The sequence below is a fragment of the Hippopotamus amphibius genome, chromosome 4 (assembly GCF_030028045.1).
Source record: "Hippopotamus amphibius kiboko isolate mHipAmp2 chromosome 4, mHipAmp2.hap2, whole genome shotgun sequence".
Taxonomy (NCBI): Eukaryota; Metazoa; Chordata; class Mammalia; order Artiodactyla; family Hippopotamidae; genus Hippopotamus; species Hippopotamus amphibius.
Genome location: NC_080189.1, coordinates 156,559,306 through 156,573,056, shown reverse-complemented (window position 1 = coordinate 156,573,056; position 13,751 = coordinate 156,559,306). Strand labels below are relative to the sequence as shown.

The following is a 13,751-nucleotide window of genomic DNA, read 5'->3' as shown; positions in this document are numbered from 1 at the left end:
TTTCTGTTGAAAACCAGATATGATATTCGAGTAATAGAAGCTGAGGTAGATAGGCCTTTGGTGTTTACTGATTAGGAGTTAGTCTGTGTTTACTGTTTCCTTTAGTTGTAGGTGTCAGAGATTTTAATTTCCTCTAGTGTCTTTGTTTTTGTCTCCCATGTCTTCTTAGGATTTCCTGAGAAACTCCTTAAGTAGAGCCTTGCATGTAGTTCTTTCAGCTATAATCCACTTGATATACAGGAGCCCCTTTGATGTGGTATAAGCTGTGGGAGGATGGGAAGCATTCTGTAGTCTTAAAGTTAGGTCTCAGTCTGGTAATGGTCTTGTGCCCCTGGGCTGTGAATTTCATAAGTGCATTTAAGCTGCACCCTTCTTCCCTTAGGTAAGATAAGAAGTCTCGAAGAGGCTGAAGTAGGGTAATTTCTCTTCCCTCAAGTTGAATAAGGCTCTGGTGAAGTCTTTCCCCTTGTTGGTTAGACCTTAGTTTTGAGGACACTCTGGGTATATTTCAAAATTGTCACTATTACTCTTAGCACATTATCAGAAAGTTCACTTTTTTCTTCTTGGTCAAACATGGTGAATTTTTTTTTTTTTTTCCTGGTCTTTAAGAGAACCTGGTAGGTTTCCAGGATGTCCAACTTATGGCAATGTAGAGGCTTCCTTTACAGTGGGGCCCCAAACTAATGCTAATCTACACTTAGGCTCCACAGATTTGTTGAAGTCATTGTTTAAGTATTACTGGCTCCAGCCACTTCTGCTTCAGGTAAGCTCATTTGTATTCTCTGTATTAGCCTGTCTCTTCAGTTTGTTCTGTGGCCTCATTTATCTGTTGTACCTAAGAAAAGTCATTGATTTTCAGTTTAGCCTTTTTCTTTTTGTGAGGGTGGGAGTGCAAGATCTCTACATGTCAGAGTGGAAACTGGAAGCGTGTCCATTGTGCAATTTGTATTCTTTAAGATTTGTTTAGACACTTTGTGGCTATGGATATCATCAATTTTGGTAAATGTCCCACATGCATTTGAAAATAATGTGTATTCTGTGATTTTTGAGCATAGTGCTTTATATGTATCAAGGTCAGTTAATATTGTTTAATTCTTCTATGTCTTTACTTATTTTTTGCCTACTTGTTCTGGGTAAACATCTCCAAATATGGTCCTGGATTTTTCATTTCTTCTTTTTGATCTCTCAGTTCTTGCTTCATGTGTTTTGAAGTTATGCTATTAGGTGCATACCAAACACTGTGGAATGGTCCTTTATTATCATAATAAATATGTTTCTCTTTACCTTGATTTATACCTCTTTATTTCCATCAATACCTTGTCATCTTTTAATATAATTTATTTTTGTGGTGGTTGCATTGTTTACGTTTTTACATCTTAGTGTTACATGATTTATCTTTTGCTTTCAACCTTTCATAACTAACTTCATAATAGATTTGGCAATGTTGGGTTGTTTAGTAAAGAAATCACAACTGAAATTGCAAGTGTAATTACAATCACCCCTGCCTAGTTTAGGAAACTCAATAATATCTCTTCAAGATCAACCCACTTGCACATATGAAACAGGTGAGTTAAATACAGGTGTAGGACATGAGACCAGAGGCCGAACTCAGGATCTGACAATGGCTGGCTGCACCGCAGGATTATCAGGGAAACCCAGCGTTTACTGGCAGAACCAGTTCCCAGTATTAAAGCAGAACCAGATGAGAGCAACGCCCGTTATTTTCATGTGGTCCTTGCTGGCCCTCAGGATTCCCCCTTTGAGGGAGGGACTTTTAAAACTTGAACTATTTCTCTCAGAAGAATACCCAATTGCAGCCTCTAAAGTACATTTCATGACCAAAATTTATCATCCTAATGTAGACAAGTTGAGAAGAATATGTTTAGATATTTTGAAAGATAAGTGGTCCCCAGCACTGCAGATCCACACAGTTCTGCTGTCAATCCAGGCTTTGTTAAGTGCTCCCAATCCAGGTGATCCATTAGCAAATGATGTAGTGGAGCAGTGGAAGACCAATGAAGCCCAAGCCTGGACTATAGCTAGAGCATGGACTAGGCTATATGCCATGAATGATATTAAAATCGATCTGATCATCAAGTGTGCATCACTTCTCCTGTTCTGCTAAGACTTCTTCCTTTTTTGTTTGAGTTTAATGGACACAGTCTTAGACACATTACAGAGTAAAAGCCCAGACAGCTTCAGTCCTTTGGTGATTAAATGCACATTAACAAAACTATGTCTTGTCCTGACTCACTGTTGTAAAGCATGAGCAGAGGCTAGAAATATCATCTGGATTATTGCAAAACGTTTAAAAGCAGTGGTCCTTCTCTGCTTTTATTCATTTCCCCCATCATGGTTTAAGTATAAAGCATGAATGTGAGTGAAGGTAGTTGTCAGGGTTAGCTGCAGAGGTGTGGGTGTTTTTCTTTACTATTATTATTTTTTTGGTTGAGGAGGAAGGTAGTTTTATTTTAATTTTATGGGCTCCTTTCCCCCTTTTTATGGTGATCTAATTGCATTGATTAAAAGCAGCAAACCAGTTCTTTAGAATATGCTCTCTAGCCAAGTCTAACTTTATTCAGACGCTGTAGATGGACAAGCTTGATTGTTTGAACCAAAATGGGAACATTATATAAACATCATAGCCCTCACTAATAACATTGTGACTTTGCTGTCAAGTGTAGACTCCTCCCTTCAAGAAAAGGCTTATGACCATTTTGTATGACTTGTCTGGAAACTTCTGTAAATCTTCTGTTTTAGTAAAATACTTTTTGTTATTCTACTTTGCCTTTGTACAGTTTATTTTACTACGTTTATTTGATTTTCCCAATGTGACAATTGTATTTAAAAATTAAAACTGATTGGAACATTCTATTTTGGTCTTCCCCATCTGACATATTGAATTGTGAGCAGTAGATTTTGCCAGTTTCTTTTCACTAATGCAAATTTGTGTTAAGGAATTACTGAAAGGAGTATTTATAAGCTGGCCCTGAACATGCCTAAGGCATCAGTATGTGACATTTTTTTACCTCCTAGAAATTTGAAATAAATGTGTGTTGTCTGATTAGTTAGGTGATCATCGGTGTCTTGCCACAATGTTTGATAAATACTGTACAGGAAATTCACAGCACAGCCACCCTCCTGACTGGCTTTGTGTAGGACTTTCACATGTGCCGCATTTGTGTCTGGCATTTGGGTTATGACCTTTCTCTTAGTTCTTGTCTCAGAACTTCTTGTGTGACTACTGGTGTATGTTGTTAGGAAACACCAATCTGATAATCACTTGAGGTTTGCTGAGACATTTATGAGTATTTCTTATAGACCTGCTGAGCGAATCTCAAGCAGCCAGCTTGCCTAAGTGTCATCAGAAAGGTTTCTCCTTTAGAGGGCATCAAATCCTCGGTTAATGATTCTTATTCTCATCCCTCTAATATTTGTTATGGGAGCTCCTTTTATTCTTTAATTTGATAATCAGCTATTTTTTCTGTATTGATAGAGTTCCTACCCTCACAAAACTATTCTTTCCCACCCTTCCATATCTAACTCCTGAGTCTTGTTATTTTAGGCATAAGTGTATTCAGTCATAAGTTTGTAAATGTTAACCTGTGGGTTGGAACCTTTGTCTCTTGCAGTTTAAGGTAATGGCTATTGTAGCCCATCTGAATTTTCCCCACTCTTATTCTCATAACACCTGGAGTTTCTTCAGAATGTGGTGTATTTTACTGTGCTCCTATGTAAGATGAAGAATTAACTATCAAAATTACATTTTCAAGATAAAAATGTGTATGTGTAATTTGTATCATTATCCTTGTATATTCAAAGGTTTGATCATGGAACAAATGTTTGTAATTCCCCCAGATTCAATCAGTTGCTCTCTGATTACTATTGCTGAAGCAATTGAAGCTTTATTAGTAAAGCTTGGTAAGGATTATCTCTGATTTAACACTATTCAGTCATTTGTATTACCTCAAAAACACTGAAGAATCCACTGTACTAGAGGTTTTCTGAAAAGATGTTAATTTATATTTTCCTACAGATCCAACCTCTGATTAATATAGAACCATTTAGTTTTCCTATTGCTTTTGTCAATTTTGTTAGTTTGGTTTTTTCAAGGAATTTTCCCATATTGCTAAAATCTTCAAATTTATTGACATAAAGCTGTTTACATGTTTATTATTTTTTAATGTCTATATGAAAAGATACTATGTTTTCTCAGTTTAGTTCTTGATCAGTATTGCTAGGTGTTTGTCAATTCTTTACAAGCAATCAATTTTTGGCTTTGATTTTCTTTTTAATATTTGTTTTTTATGTCATTGTTTTGTACTCTATTTCTTAATTCTACTGTTGAAGATTAATTAGCTGTTATCTTTCTTTGTGACATTATATCTTACATAAAATATTTTCAGTCTTTCTCATTTTCTAATGTATACCCCCAAAGCCAGAAATTTCCATGTAAGCATTGCTTTAACTGCATTCTACAAGTTTAACATGTTAAATTTTCATTCAGACCAAAGTATTTTCAATTCTACATTTTAACCATATTTGGATTACGGCTTATTTAGAAGGCTGTTCTTTAACTTTGAAGCAAATGACTATTTTCTAGTTTTCTTTTATACAATTTCTTTTTTTAATACTGCAGGTAAGGAACATTATGTAGTTTTAATTTTTACCATTTGTTAAAACTTCCTTTGTAACTACAGCTATCATCTATTTTGGAACATATCATGTGCATTTGATCCTGAGTATTCTGCCTTGTTGCCTATAGTGTTTTAAATGTGTCAGTTAGGTTAACTTGATTAACTTTGCTTAAATCTTCTGCTTCCTTATTCATTTTTTTGGTGATAAATTATTTTATTTTATTATTTTTTATTGGCGTATAATTGCTTTACAATGTTGTGTTAGTTTCTGCTGTACAGTAAAGTGAATCAGCTATATGTATGCACATATCCCCTCCCTCTCGGACCTCCCTCTACCCCCACCCCCCATCCCATCCATCTAAGGTCATTACAGAGCACAGAGCTGAGCTTCCTGTGCTTTATAGCATATTCCCACTAGCTATCTGTTTTACGCATGGTAGTGTATATATGTCAATCCTAAGATCCCAATTCTTCCCACCCTCCTGTTCTGTCCCCCACCCCATCCACATGTCCATTCTCTATGTCTGTGTCTCTATTCCTGCCCTGGAAATAGGTTCACCTGTACCTTTTTTCTAAATTCCACATATATGCATTAATATATGTTTGTTTTTCTCTCTCTGGCTTACTTCACTCTGTATGACAGACTCATTCCTTTTTATGGCTGAGTAATATTCCAGTGTATATACTACATCTTCTTTATCCATTCATCTGTCAATGGACATTTAGGTTGTTTCCATGTCCTGGCTATTATAAATAGTGCTGCAATGAACATTAGGGTGCAAGTGTCCTTTCTAATTATGGTTTTCTCAGGGTATATGCCCAGTAGTGGGATTGCTAGGTCATATGATAGTTCTATTTTTAGTTTTTTATGACACCTCCATATTGTTCTCTACAGTGTCTGTATCAATCTACCTTCCCACCAACAGCGCAAGAGGGTTTCCTTTTCCCCAGACCCTTTTCAGCATTTATTTTTTTGTAGATTTTTTGATGATGGCTATTCTGACTGGTGTGAGGTGATACCTCATTGGGGTTTTGATTTGCATTTCTCTAATAATTAGTGATGTTGAGCATCCTTACATGTGCCCCTTGGCCATCTGTATGTCCTCCTTGGAGAGGTGTCTGTTTAGGTCTTCCACCCATTTTTTGATCAGGTTTTTTTTTTTGATATTGAGCTCCGTGAGCTATTTGTATATTTTGGAGATTAATCCTTTGTCTGTTGCTTTGTTTGCATATATTTTCTCCCATTCTAAGGGTTGTCTTTTTGTCTTGTTTATGATTTGCTTTGCTGTGCAGAAGCTTTGAAGTTTCATTATGTCCCATTTGTTTATTTTTGTTTATATTTTCATTATTCTAGGAGGTGGGTCAGAAAAGATTTTGCTGTGGTTTATGTCACAGAGTGTTTTTCCTGTGTTTTCCTCTAAGAATTTTATAGTGTCCAGTCTTACCTTTAGGTCTTTAATCCATTTTGAGTTTATTTTTGTGTATGGTGTTAGGGAATGTTCTAATTTCATTCTTTTACATGTAGCCGTCCAGTTTTCCCAGCACCACTTATTGAAGAAGCTGTCTTTTTTCCATTATTTATCTTTGCCTCCTTTGTCATAGATCAGTTGACCATAGTTTATCTCTGGGCTTTCTATCCTGGACCATTGATCTATATTTCTGTTTTCATGCCATTACCATACTGTCTTGATTACTGTAGCTTTGTAGTATAGTTTGAAGTCAGGGAGCCTAATTCCTCCAGCTCTGTTTTTCTTTCTCAAGGTTGCTTTGGCTATTCAGGGTCTTTTGTGTTTCCATACAAATTGTAAAATTTTTTGTTCTAATTCTGTGAAGAATGCCATTGGTAATTTGATAGGGATTGCATTGAATCTGTAGATTGCTTTGGGTAGTACAGTCATTTTCACAATGTTGATTCTTCCAATCCAAGAACATGGTATATTTCTCTATCTGTGTGTGTCATCTTTTTTTTTTTTTTCAATAGTGTTTTATAGTTTTCTGAGTACAGGTCTTTTGCCTTCTTAGTTAGGTTTATGCCTAGGTATTTTATTCTTTTTTGTTGCAATGATAAGTGGGATGGATTGTTTCCTTAATTTCTCTTTCAAATCTTTTGTGTCAGTGTATAGCAATGCAAGAGATTTCTGTGCATTAATTTTGTATCCTGCAACTTTGCCAGATTCACTGATTAGTTCTAGTAGTTTTCTGGTGGCATCTTTAGGGTTTTCTATATATAGTATCATGTCTGCAAACAGTGTCAATTCTACTTCTTTTCCAATTTGTATTCCTTTTCTTTTTCTTCTCTGATTGCTGTGGCAAGGACTTCCAAAACTATGTTGAATAGTAGCGGTAAGAGTGGACATCCTTGTCTTGTTCCTGATCTTAGTGGAAATGCTTTCAGTTTTTCACCAGTGAGAATGATGTTTGTTGTGGGTTTGTCATATAGGGCCTTTATTATGTTGAGGTAGTTTCCCTCTATGCCCACTTTCTGGAGAGTTTGTATCATAAATGGATGTTGAATTTTGTCAAAAGGTTTTTCTGTATCTATTGAGATGATCATGTGCTTTTTATTCCTTAATTTGTTAATATGGTGTGTCACATTGATTGATTTGCATATATGGAAGAATCCTTGCCTTCCTGGGAGAAATCCCATTTGATCATGGTGTATGATCCTTTTAATGTGTTGTTGGATTCTGTTTGCTAGTATTTTGTTGAGGATTTTTGCATCTAAATATATCAGTGATATTGGTCTGTAGTTTTCTTTTTTTGTGATATCTTTGTCTGGTTTTTGTGTCAGGGTGATGGTGGCCTCAGAACGAATTTGGGAGTGGTCCCCCCTCTGCAGTTTTTTGAAAGAGTTTGAGAAGGATGGGTGTTAGCTCTTCTCTAAATGTACAAAAGAATTTTCCTGTGAATTCATCTGATCCTGGACTTTTGCTTGTTGGAAGATTTTTAATTACAGTTTCAATGTCCTTACTTGTGATAGGTCTGTTTATTTTTCTAATTCTTCCTGGTTCAGTCTTGGAAAATTGTACTTTTCTAAGAATTTGTCCCTTTCTTCGAGGTTTTCCATTTTATTGGCATGTAGTTGCTTGCTGTAGTCTCTTATAATCCTTTGTATTTCTGTGATGTCAGTTGTAATTTCTCCTTTTTCATTTCTAATTTTATTGATTTGCATCCCCTCCCTTTTTTGTTGATGAGTCTAGCTAAAGGTTTATCAATTTTGTTTATCTTCTCAAAGAACCAACTTTTAGTTTTATTGATCTTTGCTATTGTTTTCTTCATTTCTATTCATTTATTTCTGCTTTGATCTTTATAATTTCTTTCCTTCTAGTGACTTTGGGTCTTCTTTGTTCTTCTTTCTCTAGTTGCTTTAGGTGTATTTGAGACTTTTCTTGTTTCTTAAGGTGAGATTGAATCACTATAAACTCCCCTCTTAGAACTGCTTTTACTGCATCCCGTAGGTTTTGGCTCATCTTATTTCCATTGTCATTTGTTTCTAGGTATTTTTTTTATTTCTTTTTTTGATTTCTTCAGTGATCTCCTGGTTATTTAGAAGTGTACTGTTTAGCCTCCATGTATTTGTGTTTTTTGTTTTTTTCCTGTAATTGATTTCTAATCTCACAGCATTGTGGTTGGAAAAGATGCTTGATATGATTTCAGTTTTCTTAGATTTTCCAAGGCTGGATTTTTGACCCATGATGTGATCTATTCTGGAGAAAATTCCATGTGCATTTGAGAAGAAAGTGTATTCTTCCACTCTCAGGTGGAATGTCCTATAAATATCAATTAAATCTATCTGATCTATTGTGTCATTTAAAGCTTGCGTTTCCTTATTTATTTTCTGTCTGGATGATCTGTCTGTTGGTGTAAGGGGGGTGTTGAAGTTTCCCACTATTGTTGTGTTACTGTCAATTTCCCCTTTTATGCCTGTTAGCATTTGCCTTATGTATTGAGGTGCTCCTATGTTGGGTGTATATATATTTATAATTGTTAAATCTTCTTCTTGGATTGACCCCTTGATCATTATGTAGTGTCCTTCTTCATCTCTTGTAACAGTCTTTATTTTAAAGTCTATTTTATCTGATATGCATATTGCTACTCCAGCTTCCTTTTGATTTCCATTTGCATGGAATATCTTTTCCATCTCCTCACTTTCAGTCTGTATGTGTCCCTAGGTCTGAAATAGGTCTCTTATAGACAGCGTATGTGTGGGTCTTGTTTTTGTATCCATTCAGCCAGTCTGTCTTTTGGTTGGAGCTTTTAATCCATTTACATTTAAGGTAGTTATAGATATGTGTGTTCCTATTACCATTTTTCTTAATTATTTTGGGTTTGTTTTTGTGAGTCTTTTCCTTCTCTTGTGTTTCCTGCCTAGAGAATTTCCTTTAGCATTTGTTGTAAAGCTCATTTAGTGGCGCTGAATTCTCTTAGCTGTTGCTTGTCTGTAAAGCTTTTGATTTCTCCATTGAATCTGAATGAGATCCTTGCCGGGTAGAGTAATCTTGATTGTAGGTTTTTCTCTTTCACCACTTTAAATATATCCTGCCACTCCCTTCTGGCCTGCAGAGTTTCAGCTCAAAAATCAGCTGATAACCTTATGGGGATTCCCTTCTTTGTTATTTTTTGCTTTTCCCTTGCTGCTTTTAATATTTCTTCTTTGAATTTAATTTTTGTTAGTTTGATTAATATGTGTCTTGGTGTGTTTCTCCTAGGATTTATCCTGTATGGGACTCTCTGGACTTCCTATACTTGGGTGGATATTTCCTTCCCCATGTTAGGGAAGTTTTCAACTATAATCTCTTCAAGTATTTTCTCAGATCATTTCTTTTTCTCTTCTTCTTCTGGGACCCCTATAATTTGAATGTTGGTGCATTTAATGTTATTCCAGAGGTCTCTGAGACTGTCTTCAATTCTTTTCATTCTTTTTTCTTTATTTTTGTTCCTCAGCAGTTATTTCCACCATTCTATCTTCCAGCTCACTTATTTGTTCTTCTGCTTCAGTTATTCTGGTGTTGATTCCTTCTAGAGTATTTTTCATTTCAGTTATTGTGTTGTTTATCTCTCTTTGTTCTTTAATTCTTCTAGGTCTTTGTTAAACATTTCTTGTATTTACTTAATCCATGTGTCCATTCTGTTTCCAAGATTTTGGATCATCTTTACTATCATTACTCTGAATTCTTTTTCAGGTAGGTTGCCTATCACCTCTTCATTTATTTGCTCTTGTAGGTTTCTACCTTACTCCTTCATCTATAACATATTTTTTTGTTGTCTGTCTTTTTTTTTTTAGAAAGGGTGTTTTATGTGTGTCAGTTAGGTTAACTTGATTAACTTGATTGACTTTGCTTAAATCTTCTACTTCCTTATTCATTTTTTTGTTTGATTGTTCTATCTGTTGCTGAAAGTGTGCTAATACCTACAAGTAGATTTTAATTTTTCTATTTCTCCTTTTTGTTCTGTCAGTGTTCACTTTATGAATTTCAAAGCTATTTAAGTAGATACAAATTCCTGTTGAATTTTATCATATTAAATATATCTTTATCTCTGTAACTACTTCATCTTTTCTGGTACTAATATGGTTTATTTCCTTTCTTTTGCTAATATAAATTAGTAAACTACTGTCACTACTTTAGAATAGATGTTCTTTCCTCTTAATTCAGACATTGAACCTTTTCCTCTCAAGTATGTTGAATTAAATTCTGATTTGCATTTAGAGCCAATAAAGGCAGTAGGAGTATGTCTTGAGGATACTAGACATCCCCTAACAGGGTAATTTCCCCAGCTGAGATAATTAGAGGGTTTCCAATTAGAAGTGGCTAGACTTCTCAGACAGGAGAGGTCTAGGCCCCCTCCCTTGTAAGGGAGAGTCAGGGATACTTGGGAGGATCTAGATACTCAGAACCAATCCGGTCCCCCTGGAATTCCCCTTTCCAAATGTCAAGGTTTTTTTCCTGTCTCAATCAGATTTCCCACTACAGTCTTGGCAAATCTCTGTATTCAGCTCACACTGTGATTCTCTAACTCCACAGTTAAATTTTGATTTTCTTTGAAGTTGCCCGTGTGCTAAAAGAGAGATTTTTTTTTAGGTCCACCATTATCAGCAATCTGAACTGAGAATTTAGATCCTTGAGACTCATTGTGAAAAATCTCCATTAGAATTTATGTAGTATAACTATTCCATCCCTCAGTTCATGAGATACTTATAGGCATCATCACAGCCCTCCCTCGATCCCCCACACACTTGCTTCAGTAGGGCACTTAATCACAATGAACACTAAGTAGTAATTTAATTAACTATGATGTTACTATGTACCCATTCCCCATTCAACAGGAGTTCAGCAGTGTGTTAAGGGCATGGACATACCCAAACCAATCCCAGAGTCCCATTTTGTCTTTCTCTCTTGGCAGCACTCTTGGTACCAAGTCCTGTATCTGTCAAGATCTAGTCCAGAAAAGAGAAACCCACCAAGAGTAATTACTATAGGGAATTCTTGAAAAGGTATTAGGGGACTGAAAAGTAAAAAGGGAACACTGAGGTACACAGAAGTATGAGTTACCCGAAGGAGTTCCACCCCTAAGATTGGGGGAACAAAGGGAAGAAGTTGGGGTTATCATAACCTAGAAGATCTCACAATGGGCCTTATAGGTCTGGGCCTGGACTATAGAAGATAGGGCATTACCAGCCCAGGTGATGCTGGTAATTTAGGAACTCAGAAAAGGGGTACTGTGGAGTTGATAGCTCTATCTACTGTAAGGTAATGCTGAGCTGGTGCTGGTTCCTTAAGGACTTGGAAGAAGGTCCTCCAAAACTCTGACTCAGATCTCAGAGAGAGAGGGGGGTGCTACTCTCATGGGGCTTGTATCAAGGAGCTTTGTGGTATAGCCAGGAACATCTGAGAAAGAGACACTGGCTGGCTGATGTGGGTCGCCCAGGCTACTGGAGGATGGCTCTGTACATCTGGTTCTGAGACTTTTGAGGAGGGGACACTGTCCACTGGTTACCTTTGATAGGGCTTGATGGAACTGGTTCTGGGAATGTGGTAACCGACCCTTACCACCAGAGCAAGATACCATTGCAGGGGGTGGTCACGGAAAGTAACAGCAGGCAAACAGGTAGAGCCCCTTGTCCTTTCCATTTGCCTTTTATTCTCCCTCTCATGCCCTTCTTGACAAAACTCTTCAGGAAGCCAGCTAGAGATGGGGAAATATAATGTGCAGATTCCCATCTACAACTACATAGATAAAGTATAAATTTTATTTTAGGGGTTCAGAAAATAGTTGATAATCAGCATAAGATGTGACAGCAGAATGCTGCTATAGCTTCTGTGGTGACAGGTAATAGCAGATAATACTGATCTGTGTGAAGCTCTCTGATGTTTTCTGTTGTTTTATTTAGTTGTGGCTCACTAAATCAATCTCATGACCCTGAATTGTTTGTGACCTAAGTTTGAGAAACACTGAATTAGCTGTGACTAAGAGTGAGTGCAAACAAGATAAGATAGAGGTTTTGAGGAGTTTGCAATAGCTGCTGGAAAGAGAAGAGTTAATTACTGATACAGAGGAAGATTCTCACACTGCTTGAAATGAAGGTAGTGTTAGAGAGGAAGGGCTTTGGAATGACACCAGTTCACATGTGATGGTTCTTCAGGACTTGTCTTTGGAGTAGTACAATAGTGACAAAGACTGGTATGACTCAAAGATTCTTGGCAATGAAATTTTATATTATTACCACATCATGTTTCTGATGAAGCTCAGTATAGGTTATTTCCTCTTTATAATGCTTTAATAATCCTCTTCCAACTCACACACTTCCATCTTAAGGTCCCCAAATGTGTAGCAGATACCAAGGATATCATGAAGAGAGACATGGAAAGGAAATCTGGTCATTAGGATTTCACCTGTATCAGAGATGCTTTCCCTGAGAGGTTTCATCTAGTATTGTTGGCTTCTGGTAGTCATCCATTAGTTCTGGAAAAGTATCCAGGAGTATACAGGTGTTCTTTACATCATAATGCTGAGGATATTTCTTCCTCTCTACTGCTGACCCCATTTTTATCTTTATTTAGAATATTCAGGCCACCAGTATGTGTGCAAATGTGTCTCCAATTTTTTTTAAACTTCTGTTTTCAAATATTAAGCAAACTATTGATGCTTTTAACTGAAAGTCAGCAAATGAGCGAAATTAGATTTTACCTGAGCTAAAATTTATATTTTTAACAGGTATGAAGTAAATCCATTCATATTGTGGTCTTTGAACATTTTAGTGAACTGTCTCTAGTTTAAAATTTTTCAATCCAGCTTTCTCTAGAGAACTCAGCTAACTCACCAGCCATGTAAAATATAAAATGGAATCTATATTTACAGAGCCAAGATGAGTCTCTTATGATTGAAACGATGCAGCTGGGCTGGGTGGAGAGAAAGCTGCTGCTTCCATGCTGCGATTGGAGGCAATTGGGCTGTTTGCCTTGTCCCCAGATAGCAGCCCTATTACTCTATCAGTATGGCTGCCTTCCTCAAACAGAATGGGGACTAGATAAGATGTCTGTAGAAGAGAAGAGGAGATGGAGCAAACTGTCTGAATAATGGGACAAAAAAAATAGTGAGTTTTGGGTGGGCTGTCACATGCTTACTGAAGCTAGCAGAGCACCAGTAGATTTTTGGGTGGAGGAGAAATTGGGAGTCAGATGTCAATCTTTTTAATGTGGAAAGTGTCATGTCAGTGTACATGTTTAGAGAACAGTACATAATGAATCCTTATCAGGTTCAATAATTACCCACCTATGATGAATTTCCTTCATCTCTTTCCCTGGAAACCTGTTCTTCCCCCACTCCTTGCCCTTACATATATATGAGACAGTGTCAGGAGTTTTATTGATTCAAGCCTTGTCCCAATTAAAATCACCTCTTCTCTCTCTCCCTCTCTCTCTCTACCCTCCTGCCCCAACCACCCCATCCTAGCTCTTCTATTTTCACTTTCAGCCCTGCAGCTCTGATGACCCAACTCTTCCAGGACACAGATCCATAAAGGTCAGCCCTGCACCCTGAACAGCTCAAAGGGAGGAGCCAGACCAGTAGTGTATGATGCCCTGCCCTCTTCTGCCCTGAACAGATGGCTCCATA

General features: G+C 36.9%; 1 pseudogene; it reads left to right on the top strand.

Annotated features, from left to right (window-relative positions):
* Window positions 1-317: 317 nt before the first annotated feature.
* On the top strand, window positions 318-2,125 carry LOC130851975 (ubiquitin-conjugating enzyme E2 N-like; annotated as a pseudogene).
* Window positions 2,126-13,751: the final 11,626 nt, after the last annotated feature.